At 40.2% G+C, this 13,445-nt stretch overlaps 1 pseudogene; it reads left to right on the top strand.

The window, feature by feature from the left end:
* Positions 1-11,597: 11,597 nt before the first annotated feature.
* LOC149464935 (uncharacterized) lies at positions 11,598-12,316 on the top strand (annotated as a pseudogene).
* The last annotated feature ends 1,129 nt before the right edge of the window (positions 12,317-13,445 follow it).

Raw genomic sequence — 13,445 nt, 5'->3', positions numbered from 1 at the left:
TTTGTCATTGCTTCATGAGGTGATTATTTGATTATTCACTGTTAGGGCAGCTGCTCTACTCTACCTCCCCTGCAGCACTCTCCTATGGAGGTCTCACCTGGACCCAGTCACCCAGACCCAGTGGTCGAAAACGTGGTGGGGTTGGTATGCTCCTTTCACCGCAGAACACCTTCCTAGTCCTCCCTAACCCTCCCTCTCTATTCTTCTCCTCCCTTGAGGCCCACTGCATCCGACTATTCTCTCCATTCCCCCTGAGGATTGCAGTAATCTATCGGCCCCCTGGACTCATATCCCGCTTCCTCGACGACTTCTCCGCCTGGTTACCCTTCTTTCTCTCCGAGCTGCCCACTATCATCCTTGGAGACTTCAACATCCCTACCAACATCAATAGCCCAGCCACATCCCAACTCCTCCACCTAACCTATTCTTTTGCACTCGCACAGTGCATACAGTCCTCCACCCACTTTGTTGGGAACACCCTGGACCTTGTTTTCTCTCATCTCTGCACCCCACACAACCTCACAAACACCCCTTTTTCCCCTCTCTGACCACAACCTCATCACCTTCTCCGTCTCCTCATCCTCTTACACCTACCCCTCCAAACGTCAAACCATCACCAGCCAAAACCTCTGCAACCTGAACCCTGCCCCCTTCCACTCTGCAGCTGACCAACTTTATGACAGTATTCTTTCCCTGTCCTGCCCTGACCTGGCCACTACTGTCTATAACAACGCGCTGTCAGCCGCTCTTGACTCCTTAGCACCCCTAACCAAATGAAACATTAGACCCCGACCACTTCAACCCTGGCAGAATGACCACACCAAAAACCTCAAGTGACGCAGTTGCGCGCTAGAGCGACTATGGTGCAAAACCAGATCCTAACAAGCATACACCGGATACAAATCCGCCTTCCTTACCTACACTTCCTCCCTCCAAGCTGCCAAGCAAGCCTACTTTGTAACCCTCATCAATACCCTCTCCTCCTGCCCTCGCCGGCTCTTCTCCACCTTCAACTCTCTGCTCTTTCCGCCCCCACCTCCTCCCAGTACCTCACTCACTGCCCACTAGATTGCTAACCACTTCCAAAGCAAGATCGACGCAATTCACAGGGACATCACCACTGCTCAGACTTCCGCCCTACCTAGCATCCCTCACACGAAAATCCCCTCAACACTCCTCTCCTTCGACCTCGCCACTGTCAAGACCTCCACCCCACCCAACATTCCGCACACTAAAACCCCCTCAACACTCCACTCTTTCGACCCTGCTACCACTGAAGAGGTCACTAAGATCTTCTCTGAAGCTTGCCTTACCACCCAAGGTTCTGTCCTCGGGCCCCTTCTCTTCTCCATCTACACCTCCTCCCTTGGTCAACTGATACACTACCACAGTTTCAGCTACCATCTCTATGCTGATGACACTCAAATTTATCTCTCTACCCCTCGCCTCACTCCTTCAGTCTCCTCCCGAATCACTAACCTTCTGAACGACATATCAGACTGGATGACACTCCACTTCCTCAAATTAAACCTTGCCAAAACCGAGCTCCTAGTTTTCCCCCAGCCCACGCCCCCTCCTCTGACCTCTCCATCACGACCAACAACGCCACCATCAGCCCCACCCCGCAAGCCAGAGTACTAGGTGTCATTCTAGACTCCAATCTGTCTTTCCAGCCCCAGATGCAATCGCTGACAAATTTATGCAGACTCCACCTCCACAACATCTCCAAAGTATGCACATTCCTAACTCCTGAAACTACAAAGCAACTCATTCACTCCCTTATCATATCACGACTTGACTACTGTAACTCCCTCCTCGCCGGCCTACCCCAACACAGGCTATCCCCACTTCAATCTATCCTGAATTCTGCGGCCAGACCCATCCACCTTACCAACCGCCACCCCCCTCTGCCAATCCCTCCACTGGCTTCCGATTGCCCAACGCATAAAATTCAAAATATTAACATTGACGTACAAAGCTGTTCATAAAACTGCCCCAAACTATATCACCAACCTGATATCCATCTACCTCCCAAAACGCACTTTCTGGTCCTCACAAGACCTCCTACTCTCCAGTTTCCTGGTCTCCTCCTCCCATGCCTGTCTCCAGGACTTCTCCAGGGCTTCCCTTATCCTCTGGAACTCACTACCCCAATCCATCAGACTGTCACCTTCCCTCCTCACCTTTAGGCACACCCTGAAAACCCATCTCTTCAGAGAAGCCTACCCAGCCCTGACCTAATTGCTGATCTGCTCCGCTCTTCCCACCACTCCATCCCCAACAGCTATTTCCTCCTGTACCACTCTCCCCCCCCTCCTAGATTGTAAGCTCCAAGGAGCAGGGCCCTCGAACCCCTCGTGTATTGTATTGTTACTGTACCGTCTCGTGTACTGTATTCCATTATAATGTACAGCGCTATATAAATACTGTAAAATAATAATAATAATTAGCAGCTCCTGTCACCACTTCCACTCCTCCCATTAGTGATTGTCTGCCAACCTTATCAGATCTTTCTACTGCTACTGACCTGCCACAATTTCCATCTCCTGCCACCATTAAGACCTCCTTCTGTAACTACTGGCCTGGCATCATAATCATCCTCTGTCACCAGTGTTGGCCTGCCACCACACTACCAGCTCATGCCATCATTACCCACACCTTCCATCGCTGTTGGCCTGCAAACATTATCAGCTTTTTCCAGAGCTGTTGGCCTCCCACATTACCATCACCTGTCACCATTACCAGTTCTTCATTTATTGCTGGCCTGCTACCATTTCCATCTCCTGCATCCACTGCTGACCTGCCACTATTACTATTTCTTTCTGCCTCTACTGCCCTATTCCTGTGGTCCTGGTTGCAAAAGATTCACATAGCAATTTTCTATAGCTGGGTCTCTTATGCAAAATTTTTTATTTATTTTTTTGCAGCAAAATTCTTGCGTTGTGCCTAAAATTTTCCAGTGCATTCTGGTGATCATGTACTGTAAGGGTGCCGTACGTTTCCACAATTGGTCCTCTGCTGCAGTTTGCTGGAAGGTAAATTATGCTCCGTGTCTCCTAGTTTGCAGCATATTCCACTGCTCTGGTGATAAAGAATATTTATGACTATTGTATCTCTGAAATTGTGTACTGTGTGATTTATTGACCAACATTGGTCTTTACATGTTAAACCATGACCTAGTAAAATTGTTTCTATACTGTGCATGAAGCCAGTACAATATTTTGTTGGCTTTTTCCTGAAATAATTAGACTCCAATGTTGACGTCTTCATTAAAAGCTGCCTGGTGTCTTCCTATGAAAAGATGGGCTGGTAACAATGCTTAAATACTCTGTATGGAGTCAGCAGAGCTGGCTTTTTTCCTATGAAATAATACATGTGAATTTTATTTAAAACTGTCTGTTTTCTCTCCTATTCAAATTGTGGCCTAGTAAAAGTGCTTACATTTTGTGCAGGGAATTACTACAATATTTTGGTGTTCATTACTGTGAAATAAATACTCAAATTGCTTTTTTTTAAAAAAAAACTCTGTTTCAAGATGCTGCCTACTAAAGGTGTTTAACCCCTTCCCATCCCCTCCCAGCCAGTGTCCCCTTAAGTGGATCTTAACACCAGGGGTGTGATCAGTGAGATTGGTTGTCCAGGTGATGATATGATCAATTCCCCCCAATAATTAATAGAGACTGGTCGCTGTCTGTCACAGCTTATTTGCTTAGCTGGGAGCATGCAGTGAGCACACAAAAAGCTCAGACCCCCTTGAATACATATGTGCAGTGCGTGGATGTTATCTGTCTTTTCATGTGAAATAAATATACTCCAATCTATAGTTTTAGATTAAAGGCTGAATTTTGTCTCTATTATTCAAAATAGAATTAAATCAAAGTGATTAAATCTTGTACAATAGTTTGTCCTTATTACTGTGATAAATTAACACTTTGTTAAAGATTTTTGGCCTGGCAAGCTGCACCTGGTGTGTGATATAGAAAATTCAGCCTACATCAGATCGTTTAAATATTGTTTTTGGAGTATGTACACATTCTTTTCTTTTTTAGTAAAAATACATTTCAAGTAGATTTTTGGCCTAAAAAGGTGCATGAAGTGTGTGATTGACCAAATGCATTCTAAAATGCATTCAAAAAAGATTTTCTAAATACTTGTTATAAAGTCTGTACAATCTTTCTTTTTTTTTCTTCTTGCACTGTGTGATTTAGCATATGCTACCTACAAAAAATTGTTTAGTACTGATCATGTCTGTACAATAGCTTTCTTTCTTCAATGCTTTATTTGTATCAAATCTACATGCACTCGATAAATGTCCAATATACTCAATATAATCAATATCCAATAATTATAACAAATTTTAACAAAATTACACTCACACAGGGTAAACATTGAACCCAAGTTCAGTAGCATAAACATTGGAAGTTTATCTCCAAATTTGACTCACTGACTTGCAAAATAGCTATTTTTCCATACCTAGTTTCCATTCCCCCAAAAAATTTCACTGTCATGAATCTGATGTAATGTATTACTTATTTGGGGTACATTTTTTCTCCATCCCTTTTCTAAGCAATTTCCTTATTGCGATTAATAAAACCAAAGATAATTAGTTACAATTACTTTCCAGTAGGCTTGGAAAATAATATAATTCTAAATATCAAGCTGACTTGGCCTTTCAACAGGCAACATAACAATTATACTCATCACTACTACTTACATAATTTTGACCTTCATACAATGAAACATCATGTGGGTTTGAGCAAGAAGATCAACACTTCAAACAGCATTTTTTGAACTAAGCATTTATTTACCTAATATTATAGAATCGATTGAATGATTTGTTTATAAAATTACCCAGGTAAAACAGAATATTTATAGTTAAATAAGGAAAATGGGTATACTCCTTTGAGTGGGGAAAGTACTTATGGGTTCTGATACTTAGGATTGAATTTTGCCAATAATTTGAAAAAGATATACACTCATAATTATTCTAAACAGAACTACCTTTATTTTAAATACCAGTATAAATCTAATTGAATCTACCATTTAGCAAAAATTGAGGAATCAGATTTAATCCCTACCATTAATGGTTTGTTTTGAAAATCCAGTGAGATTAAATGGAGATATTAGAAGGTTTTTTTTGTAAATGGAAAATAAGTAGAATTAATTATTAATTTTTGTTGTCAAAATGGATCAAACTGGGACTGGGTTATGATATGGATGAACTAAAAAGAGTTGTCCTAGCTTGGCTCTTAACAAAATAAAAATGACATTGACTTAGAATTTTATTTTTATTTTTTTTAGGGGGGGGGGGTCTCCTTGTCTTTTCTACTGCATGATAAGATAAATTAATTTACTTGGAAAAGTCAAAAAGTCTTTACTTGGAGATCACATCACTTTAGAGATGTCTTAAGGGCATGGAATTTGGAAATATCAAGAAAGTAAATGGGGGATTACATGATAATAGTATGAATTTCTGGTATAAATCCAAGGATCATACCAGAAATATGGTATAAAATCTTTGATAAATGAGAAAACATGAGACTTTGTTCACTGAAGGATTTCCTGACAGAAAAAGGTGAAGTTATCCTACATGAGACGCTTAGAGAACCCCCAGGAATTATGAACTATTTAAATTTTCTTATAGCCATATAATGAATGATATACAGTAGGTGTCTTTATAGTCAAACTATGCAAAGCCTCATCTCAGAAAACCTCCCAATTAATACATGAGTAAGAAAAAAATTCCTATCAGAGTATTACATTTTCTAATAAGCACCTTTAGTCATCGCATAATTAAAGATTCCTCAAATGCAGCCAAAAAAAATACTGTTTAAATGATGTTTATGGAGTCTCTACAATATCTTTCTTTTTTGGTAAAAAAAATATACACTTTACATTACTGTGGATTTGCTAAAACTGGAAAGTGCAAAATCTGCTGCAGCTATGAGTAGAAACCAATCAGCTTCCATGTTTTTTAGTCAAAGCTTAATTAACCTCCCTGGCGGTATGATTATTTCAGATTTTTGGTGCTGGAAGCAGTACCATTATTTTGCATGGAAATTTGGCGTTTTATATTGTAGGCCTGTAATTCATAGGAATAACTCACTGAAATCTGTCCGAACACGAGTCTAGTAAACATCCCGGGTAGGATAAAACTTGAAACACGAAATCATAAATTATAATTTAATAAATAATCATAAAAAATAATAATAAAATAATAATACATTTGTGTATCAATGTATGAAAGAATAATTCCAGGTATCAGCTTGTTGTAGAGCTTGGACCAACATAACTATGTATATACCATACCTGATGCCCCTGGAAGCTGAAAATGACTGAAGTAGACACTGCTACTTCAGTGATTTCTACTTGCTTCTGGGTCCTGCATGGAGCTGCAGCTCCTCTGCATTATGAATACCAGAGATGAGCCGCTTGGCACAGGCACCATTCAGAGAATGCTTTGCAGTTTCTGAATGAATTCAAAGTATTCTCTGATTGGATGAGGGGGAGAGACAGGACGGTGATGTCATGCTCTCCACTTCATTCAATGAGAAAACTCCTTGCATTCATTTAGAAAATGCAAAGCATTTTTGGAATGAAGCCTGTGCTGAGCAGCTGACCTTGTGTATTCACAAGACATCAGGCCAGCTGCTCAACACAGGACCTGAAAGTAAGTGTAAATCACTAGAGTAGCAGCGTCATCAGTGGCATTGGCCAAGTATGTCATATATATAGTTACATTGGTCCAAGCTTGACCAATGTAACTATGTACTGTATAACATGCTGATGCCTTGATTTAATATTTCATTATTAGGCTGCTGCATTAATTTGTATCTTTTATATCTGCGTAGAGTTCATCTTTAAGTCATATCATTAGTTTACAGATTTTCAGTAATCAAAACATAAAGTGAAAAACCACGCTAATGGCAAAGCAAATATTACATGAACATTATGCTAGGCGATATTTACCATAGCATAGAAATCAGTAAACAACAATGTGCTGCACTTAATGAATATAGAAACATCATTGTGTTAGATAACAGTGCAGAGAAAGTCCATGTAACAAATCACAAAGATCTCAATGTATAAATAGTTAAGAAAGGAACAGACTGCTAGCAGTGCCATATGCAAGCAGTTTGGGAGTGCAATTTGGGCCACATTTGCACACAGCAGAGTGCATTAAAGTGGACCTGTGTCCAGTCTGCAACCAGTGGGTGGTTCCTGAAGAGTGTCATTGCGGTGGATCTGCATAATAACATATACTATACATGACCTTTCTAGAATTTGAGTATGATACAGTTCTGGTTAGCCTCACATGAAATATTTGTGGTGAAGGATGACTGACTGGTGTGAGATACACTTTATTGTCTTCAAGTAGATTTTCAATAATGACACTAATATTAGTACCCTGTCTTTCATTAATACTATATTCTTGCATTTGCAAGTCAGGATTCAATTTTTTATGTTTACCTATCATCATCAATGAATAAAAATTAGTGGACTTCACAATATTTACCTTGATCCTTAATTCACAGACATAGGAAAGAGGTTGAAGCCTAATTTTGTCACACTGGTATATATTATAATCAAAAGTATCATCAATTAATAATAAAAATATATTTAAATTATATTGAACCTATTCAAATGACATTTGTTTGTATAAACTAAAGTTAACTTGTGCAATAAAAATCATTTAATTTTTCTTGTGCATACAAATCATGTCTTTTAGGAATGAAAACTTGACATACACATCCGTGTCATTGAATAAACACTGAGCTGAGAGTTTTTTCTTTAAACTGATGCACATCTGTTAAATTACCCTAAAACAGGAGGCTTATGATGATGATGCATATGCCATATTTTCAACTGAATGCCTCTTTTGATTTGCATCTGTAAGCAGTGATAAATGAGTTCATCTATCATATACAGACAAAGCCGGTGTATGGTTAGTTACTCTTTTTATATAGTTTTAAATTTTGCATGTGAAATATTGTACTTGCAATGTCTTCTGCATATTAAGATGTTCTTTTAAATTTTTCATTTCTAATTATGTAATATTGTGCACATGATTCTGTTAGGATTACATTAAAAAAAAAAGTTTTCATGATTCAGACATATCCAAGTTAATGAGTTAGCTGCAAGTAAAATTAATACTTTCCTAAAGTTTATAATTAAATAGCATTCCTAGATGCCCACTTATCCTGAGACACTGCTAACCATAAATTATAACCTCCGTACTCTATTAGCATTAACAATGGGTATTCAGTCTGTGCCACTTCAAGGTAAAAAAGAAAGAAAACAGGTTTTGTAGCCTCTGTCTGCTTTTATTCAGGCAATCTATCTAAAAGCTATATATAAAGAATTTCATGGACAAAATCATTGATCATTTTTTTAAAACTTAAAGTTATGGACTGAATAAAGTTGGTATGCAAAAATCAGTGTTGTGAGGGAAGAGAAATTAACGTGTTTTAGAAATATTTAGAAACATTTCCAGTTATACTAAAGCTACAGACAGGAAATACAATACAGTATGAGAAAGAAGTGAGAAAACACCATAAGCTAAAAAAAAACAAAAAACAGGCAAATGGTTTGATCCACATTCTATGGCTCATGACGTAAAAGAACAAATACTGTGTGTCAATGATGCGATAACCATAAAGTAATCTTTTAAGTCTTCAGAGACAAATTCATTCCACACACTAATAAATTATTTTATTTAGTTTATAGGTTTGCATTCTCCACAGTGTGAATGAACTTGGATGAGTGTAGAGGCACACTAGATATAAAGGTTCCTTGCACTTGCGGTTAAATTTAAGAAGTTAATTGAAGTGGTTTGTTCACAGGTGATATGTAGAGCCAACAAGTTCACAGGAAGAGCTTCCCCCTAATTTACGGCTAGTATACAAGAAAACAATAAAAGCATCTGATAAGTATCGCAAGAATATGATGTACAAGATTACATAACTTGCACATCGATACAGATCACTCATATGAACAACAGACAATGTAACAAAAAAGGATCCAGTAAAATATCATAAAAATGTTTTAAAGGGCACAACTGGATATATATATATATAGTGACAGGCGAGGCTCTGCCACAGTGAAAATATAGGAAAATGTGACACAGGATTCACATTCAAGGTAAGATTTTCTGCATTTTCTGGGTTTTACTAGACACCTGCAACCTATTTGACTACACAGCTGTGCAGAGTCATTATATATCAAGGTCTAAGGATAACCCAGAGCTCCCAGTTTGGAGAATGCTCCCAGTGGGCGAGATGGAAGGTCTCAAGGATGCAAACCAAGAGCCAGAGGTCTCAGTTCCAGGAAACAGGTCAGCTCCTATTGGGGTGTCAAGAGAACCCCAATCTATAGGCCAGAGGTGGGCCATGCAGCAGAGCACTGTGTCCAAAGGCTAGAGAGCCAAGTATCCAGGAGAGCTGGACAACACAGCCAGAGAGACTGGTAAGAAGAGCAGTGAGATACTGCCATTGAAGCTGAGTACGCTTAGATGTGAGGTGGATCAGCATTTTCTAGTGTATGTATTTCTGCTGAAATATGAAAAGATACCACGGATGGGAAGTCATTTGTTTGTAAACATTTGCTTTCTTTTAAATAAAAATGGGCTACCAAGCCCTTAAACATAGCTCTTGTCTGCCATGGACTCACTAAAATAATGCATCTACCACAAGAGCTAACTACCCCATGTCACATTTGGTGGAGAATGCCAGCAAACGGATGGTGTAATCCAGGTCTCCGCTACAATGGTGAGTCTATGCCAGGAACTGTTGTCTGTGTGTGAAAGTGTGGCCAGGCAAAATGAATTGCATGTTGCAGGTGGTGTACCTGTGAAAGGAAAATGTTCTGCTGAACCGCTTTACAAGTGGCTGTGTGCATGACTGCAAGGATGGGGCAGTCAAAAGGCAAAAAGGAAGCAATGTTTGCTGAGATGAGAGAAAGACTGCTATGGATAGAGGGGATGTTGCCAGAGCAAGTCCCACACAGGCCAGAGAATCCGCCAGTGTGAAAACTATCTTTAGACTGGTCCAAACTGATCATTCTAGGGGAAGTGAAGGTTGTCCCTGGAAACATGAGTCAAATTATAGAGTATGGGGCAAAGGGGTCAGTATGTTGCATGCATTGTAGATAATGGGGGCATGCTGTTTCCCCAGTGCCCCATGTCACAGGAAGGTTCACAGTGTAATCAAACCAGATGAAAGGTTGATTAATCCTGGAGCTCTCATGCTAAAGAATGTGCCAAGTGGCTTCCCAGAGAGAGGGCTCAAGTAATCCAGAGCAATGCTATGGTAAGGGGAAACCATTACCCTTAGCAACAGGAGAAGGTCTTTTTGCAGAAAGGAGAAGTTGCAGTGGAGATTTGGCTCAAATTCTGAGTGAAGTTTGTGCAAAAGTGTCCATTGCCACCCCTGGCAACCGTGAAGAAAATTTTGTTCAGCCTGCAGGGGGTGGCAGAGAGCATGAGACACCGGTAGTTTCATGTTATGGCTGAGTATGTGAACTACTCAGCCCAAGGAAGAGGGCACAGCATCCTGCAAGGGGCCTGATGTTACCACTGCCAACAGGAAACCTGTTTTGCCTATAGAGGTGTTAGAGAGTCCAAGAAGGCTGCAATGCTGCCCATGTCCATGTGGGGGCTTCAGCTTGTGAGAAAGTAACTGAAAAGGAACAATGCCTTCAACTGAAACTTTTAACACCTGCCAAACGGAACGGTAAGACTGTTGCTGTTTCAAATGTGAGAGAGACTGAGTATGAGTATAATCATGGTAAAGTAGTTGCAAGTCAGGTGAGGAGATCCACTACCAGTATAGACTTGCTGCTGCACAGAACTCTGTGTAGTTGGAAAACACAGGTTAAAACTGAACTCACAGTGAGATTGAGGGCTGATAAGGATTTGTTTTCAGGCAGTGTACTAGGTAGCAGGGGGACACCTTGGAAAATAAATATGATGATGTGTTGCTTACTTATGAGTTTTAAAATGCTGAGGTAAAAATTGGGCAATTGCAGCCTGCTAAGGCTGAAATAGCAGAGCCTTATGAGGTTAATGATGCGCCACCAGTACATGGTGGAGAAAGTGTGGCATTGCAACCAAATATGTCAGGGGTGACCATTGAGAGATGTGCTATTGCCCCTATCAGCCATGACAGCTGCAACAGAGGTGTACGTTGAGACCTCATAGGAGCTCATGTTGTCTGAGCCTGAGGTTTTCCAGGACTGTGTAGCCACAGTGATGGGCAAGTGGGTTTCTCATAACGTGAAAAATTATGTACTAAATGATCTACAGGCTCAAGCTACTGATGGTCTGAAACAGCCTGTAAAAGTCAGAAATCATGATACTGCTGATAATGATGATGTTGGGAAATGTATTACTGACAATGTTGATGATGATGGTTTGGTATCTCCCATGGCAACCACAGGCAGTGCCACAGAGTTGTTTCATGAGGACTTCTTGTGTTGAAGCAGGCGGTTGTCCAGGACAGCCATGATACTGCTCTGGTGGAACAGTGGGGGAAATTAGCTCAAATGGTAGAACATATATTATCAGAGTCTGATGTGCTAGAGGTGACTGGAGCCCAGACATGTTAGACTGGGATAGTTTGGCCATAAATTTATTAGCATGGTTGAAGGAAACTTCCTTGTGTAACAGTGGGGTGGACATAACAGCTGCTGTGCCAAATAGAGGGTCTGCAGAGCAGCCAGTAGTTGAAGGCACATTGGTTGCTGAAGAAGTTATCTTACTCCAGTTAGAAGGAATAGATAAAGGTGCATGCATGGCAGTGGTTTTGTCCACAGCCCAACAGATGAGTAATGTTGATTGTCAGAATGACATTGTAATTGGTAATGATTTGGAAAGGCTCACTGATGCTGAAAGTGAGAGAATGAGTATGAAAGTCAGTTACCTCCAGAGAGGTGGAGGTCCCCTTATATGTCTTACTCCCTCAAGCTGCAGTGGATGAGCCCCTCCATGTCTCTGATAAGGGAAAGGTTCCTAAAAATGTGTTGCATATACATGTGGAGTGCATTAAAATGACAAACTAGTGGAACTGCTTGAACTTGTAAGTCTACATTTGTTGATACTTGGGTGTCTCCACTGCAGTCGGACAAGGTGATACTGAGTAGTACCAATAGGTGGAGCCAGGTGGTACAAGCTTTGCTTGGTAACAATAATCACAAATGGAATAGGTTGGTACATTGTGTGTTAGCAGTGTGGCAAGTGGTCTCACAGTTTCCTATGAGGGTGCTTCCAGTGACTGGTTTGTATGGAAAGAGCCCAGGAGAGCTGATATATCTGAGATAGATATCAGAGGTCTCTCCACCTGATGAAGTGATTAGAAATGTTTCTGCTAGTGTGGTCCAAGCCACAGATACTGATAAGGAAGGGCCTGGAATTGACGCAGCAGTTGCAGAGATTCTGTCTGTCACCGGCAAAGGGGTACAAGAGATGCTGATGGTATCAGAAATTGTGACTGTGAAAAGTATGATCTGTTAATGATTGGTACTGCTAACAATGGTACTGGTTACTGTGATGTTGAAATGAGTAAACCAGTGGGAATTATGGTAATAAGCAATGGTTTATGCTTTGATCAGTGTCAGTTGGTAGGACAAGTGCCCATGCTTTGGAAAAAATGGAAGGTGGAGCTAAGCGAAGATGTCGTTGGGGGATAATTGCTCACTTGTGGTTTTTTCACTTTTTAATGTCAGATTTTCTTTATCGACATTGATTGATGTGAATGGAGGAATCTGTTAGGTTTTTTTATTTTTTCATTAATGTATGTCCAACATGATAGACTGTGGCAAAAACTTTTAATGCTGGCTATTAGAGATGAGCGAATCGAACTTGGCGAAGTGGAATTCGTTTCGAATATTAGGAAAAATTCGATTCGCACCGAATCCGAATATTAGCAAACTTCGGATGCGCGAATCAAATTTTTCCCGATCGGCCGATTTTCATCCCTTCTACAGCCGGCAAAAAGTGTCCCTGCAGAGAGCTCCGCTATTTCTGACAGTTCTCTGACAGTTCCTTCACATTTACAGCGGTTGAAACATTGTATCTATTTGTTTCCATTTAGGATACAGATGTTTTTATTCGGAAACAAATAGATACAATGTTTCAACCGCTGTAAATGTGAAGGAACTGTCAGAGAACTGTCAGAAATAGCGGAGCTCTCTGCAGATACACTTTTTGCTGTACTGGAATTCTTCTTCTTTTCATTCTTCTTCTTCTTTTCATTCTTCTTCTTCTTCTTCTTTTCATTCTTCTTCTTTTCATTCTTCTTCTTCTTTTCATTCTTCTTCTTCTTCTTTTCATTCTTCTTCTTCTATTCATTCTTCTTTTCATTCTTCTTCTTCTTCTTTTCATTCTTCTTCTTCTTCTTTTCATTCTTCTTTTCATTCTTCTTCTTCTTCTTTTCATTCTTCTTCTTCTT

The sequence above is a fragment of the Staurois parvus genome, unplaced genomic scaffold (assembly GCF_062004578.1).
Source record: "Staurois parvus isolate SC_StPar_1 unplaced genomic scaffold, SC_StPar_1.0 ptg000145l, whole genome shotgun sequence".
Lineage (NCBI taxonomy): Eukaryota > Metazoa > Chordata > Amphibia > Anura > Ranidae > Staurois > Staurois parvus.
Note: the sequence above shows the minus strand (reverse complement) of the source record. Positions and strands in the feature narration are given on the sequence as shown.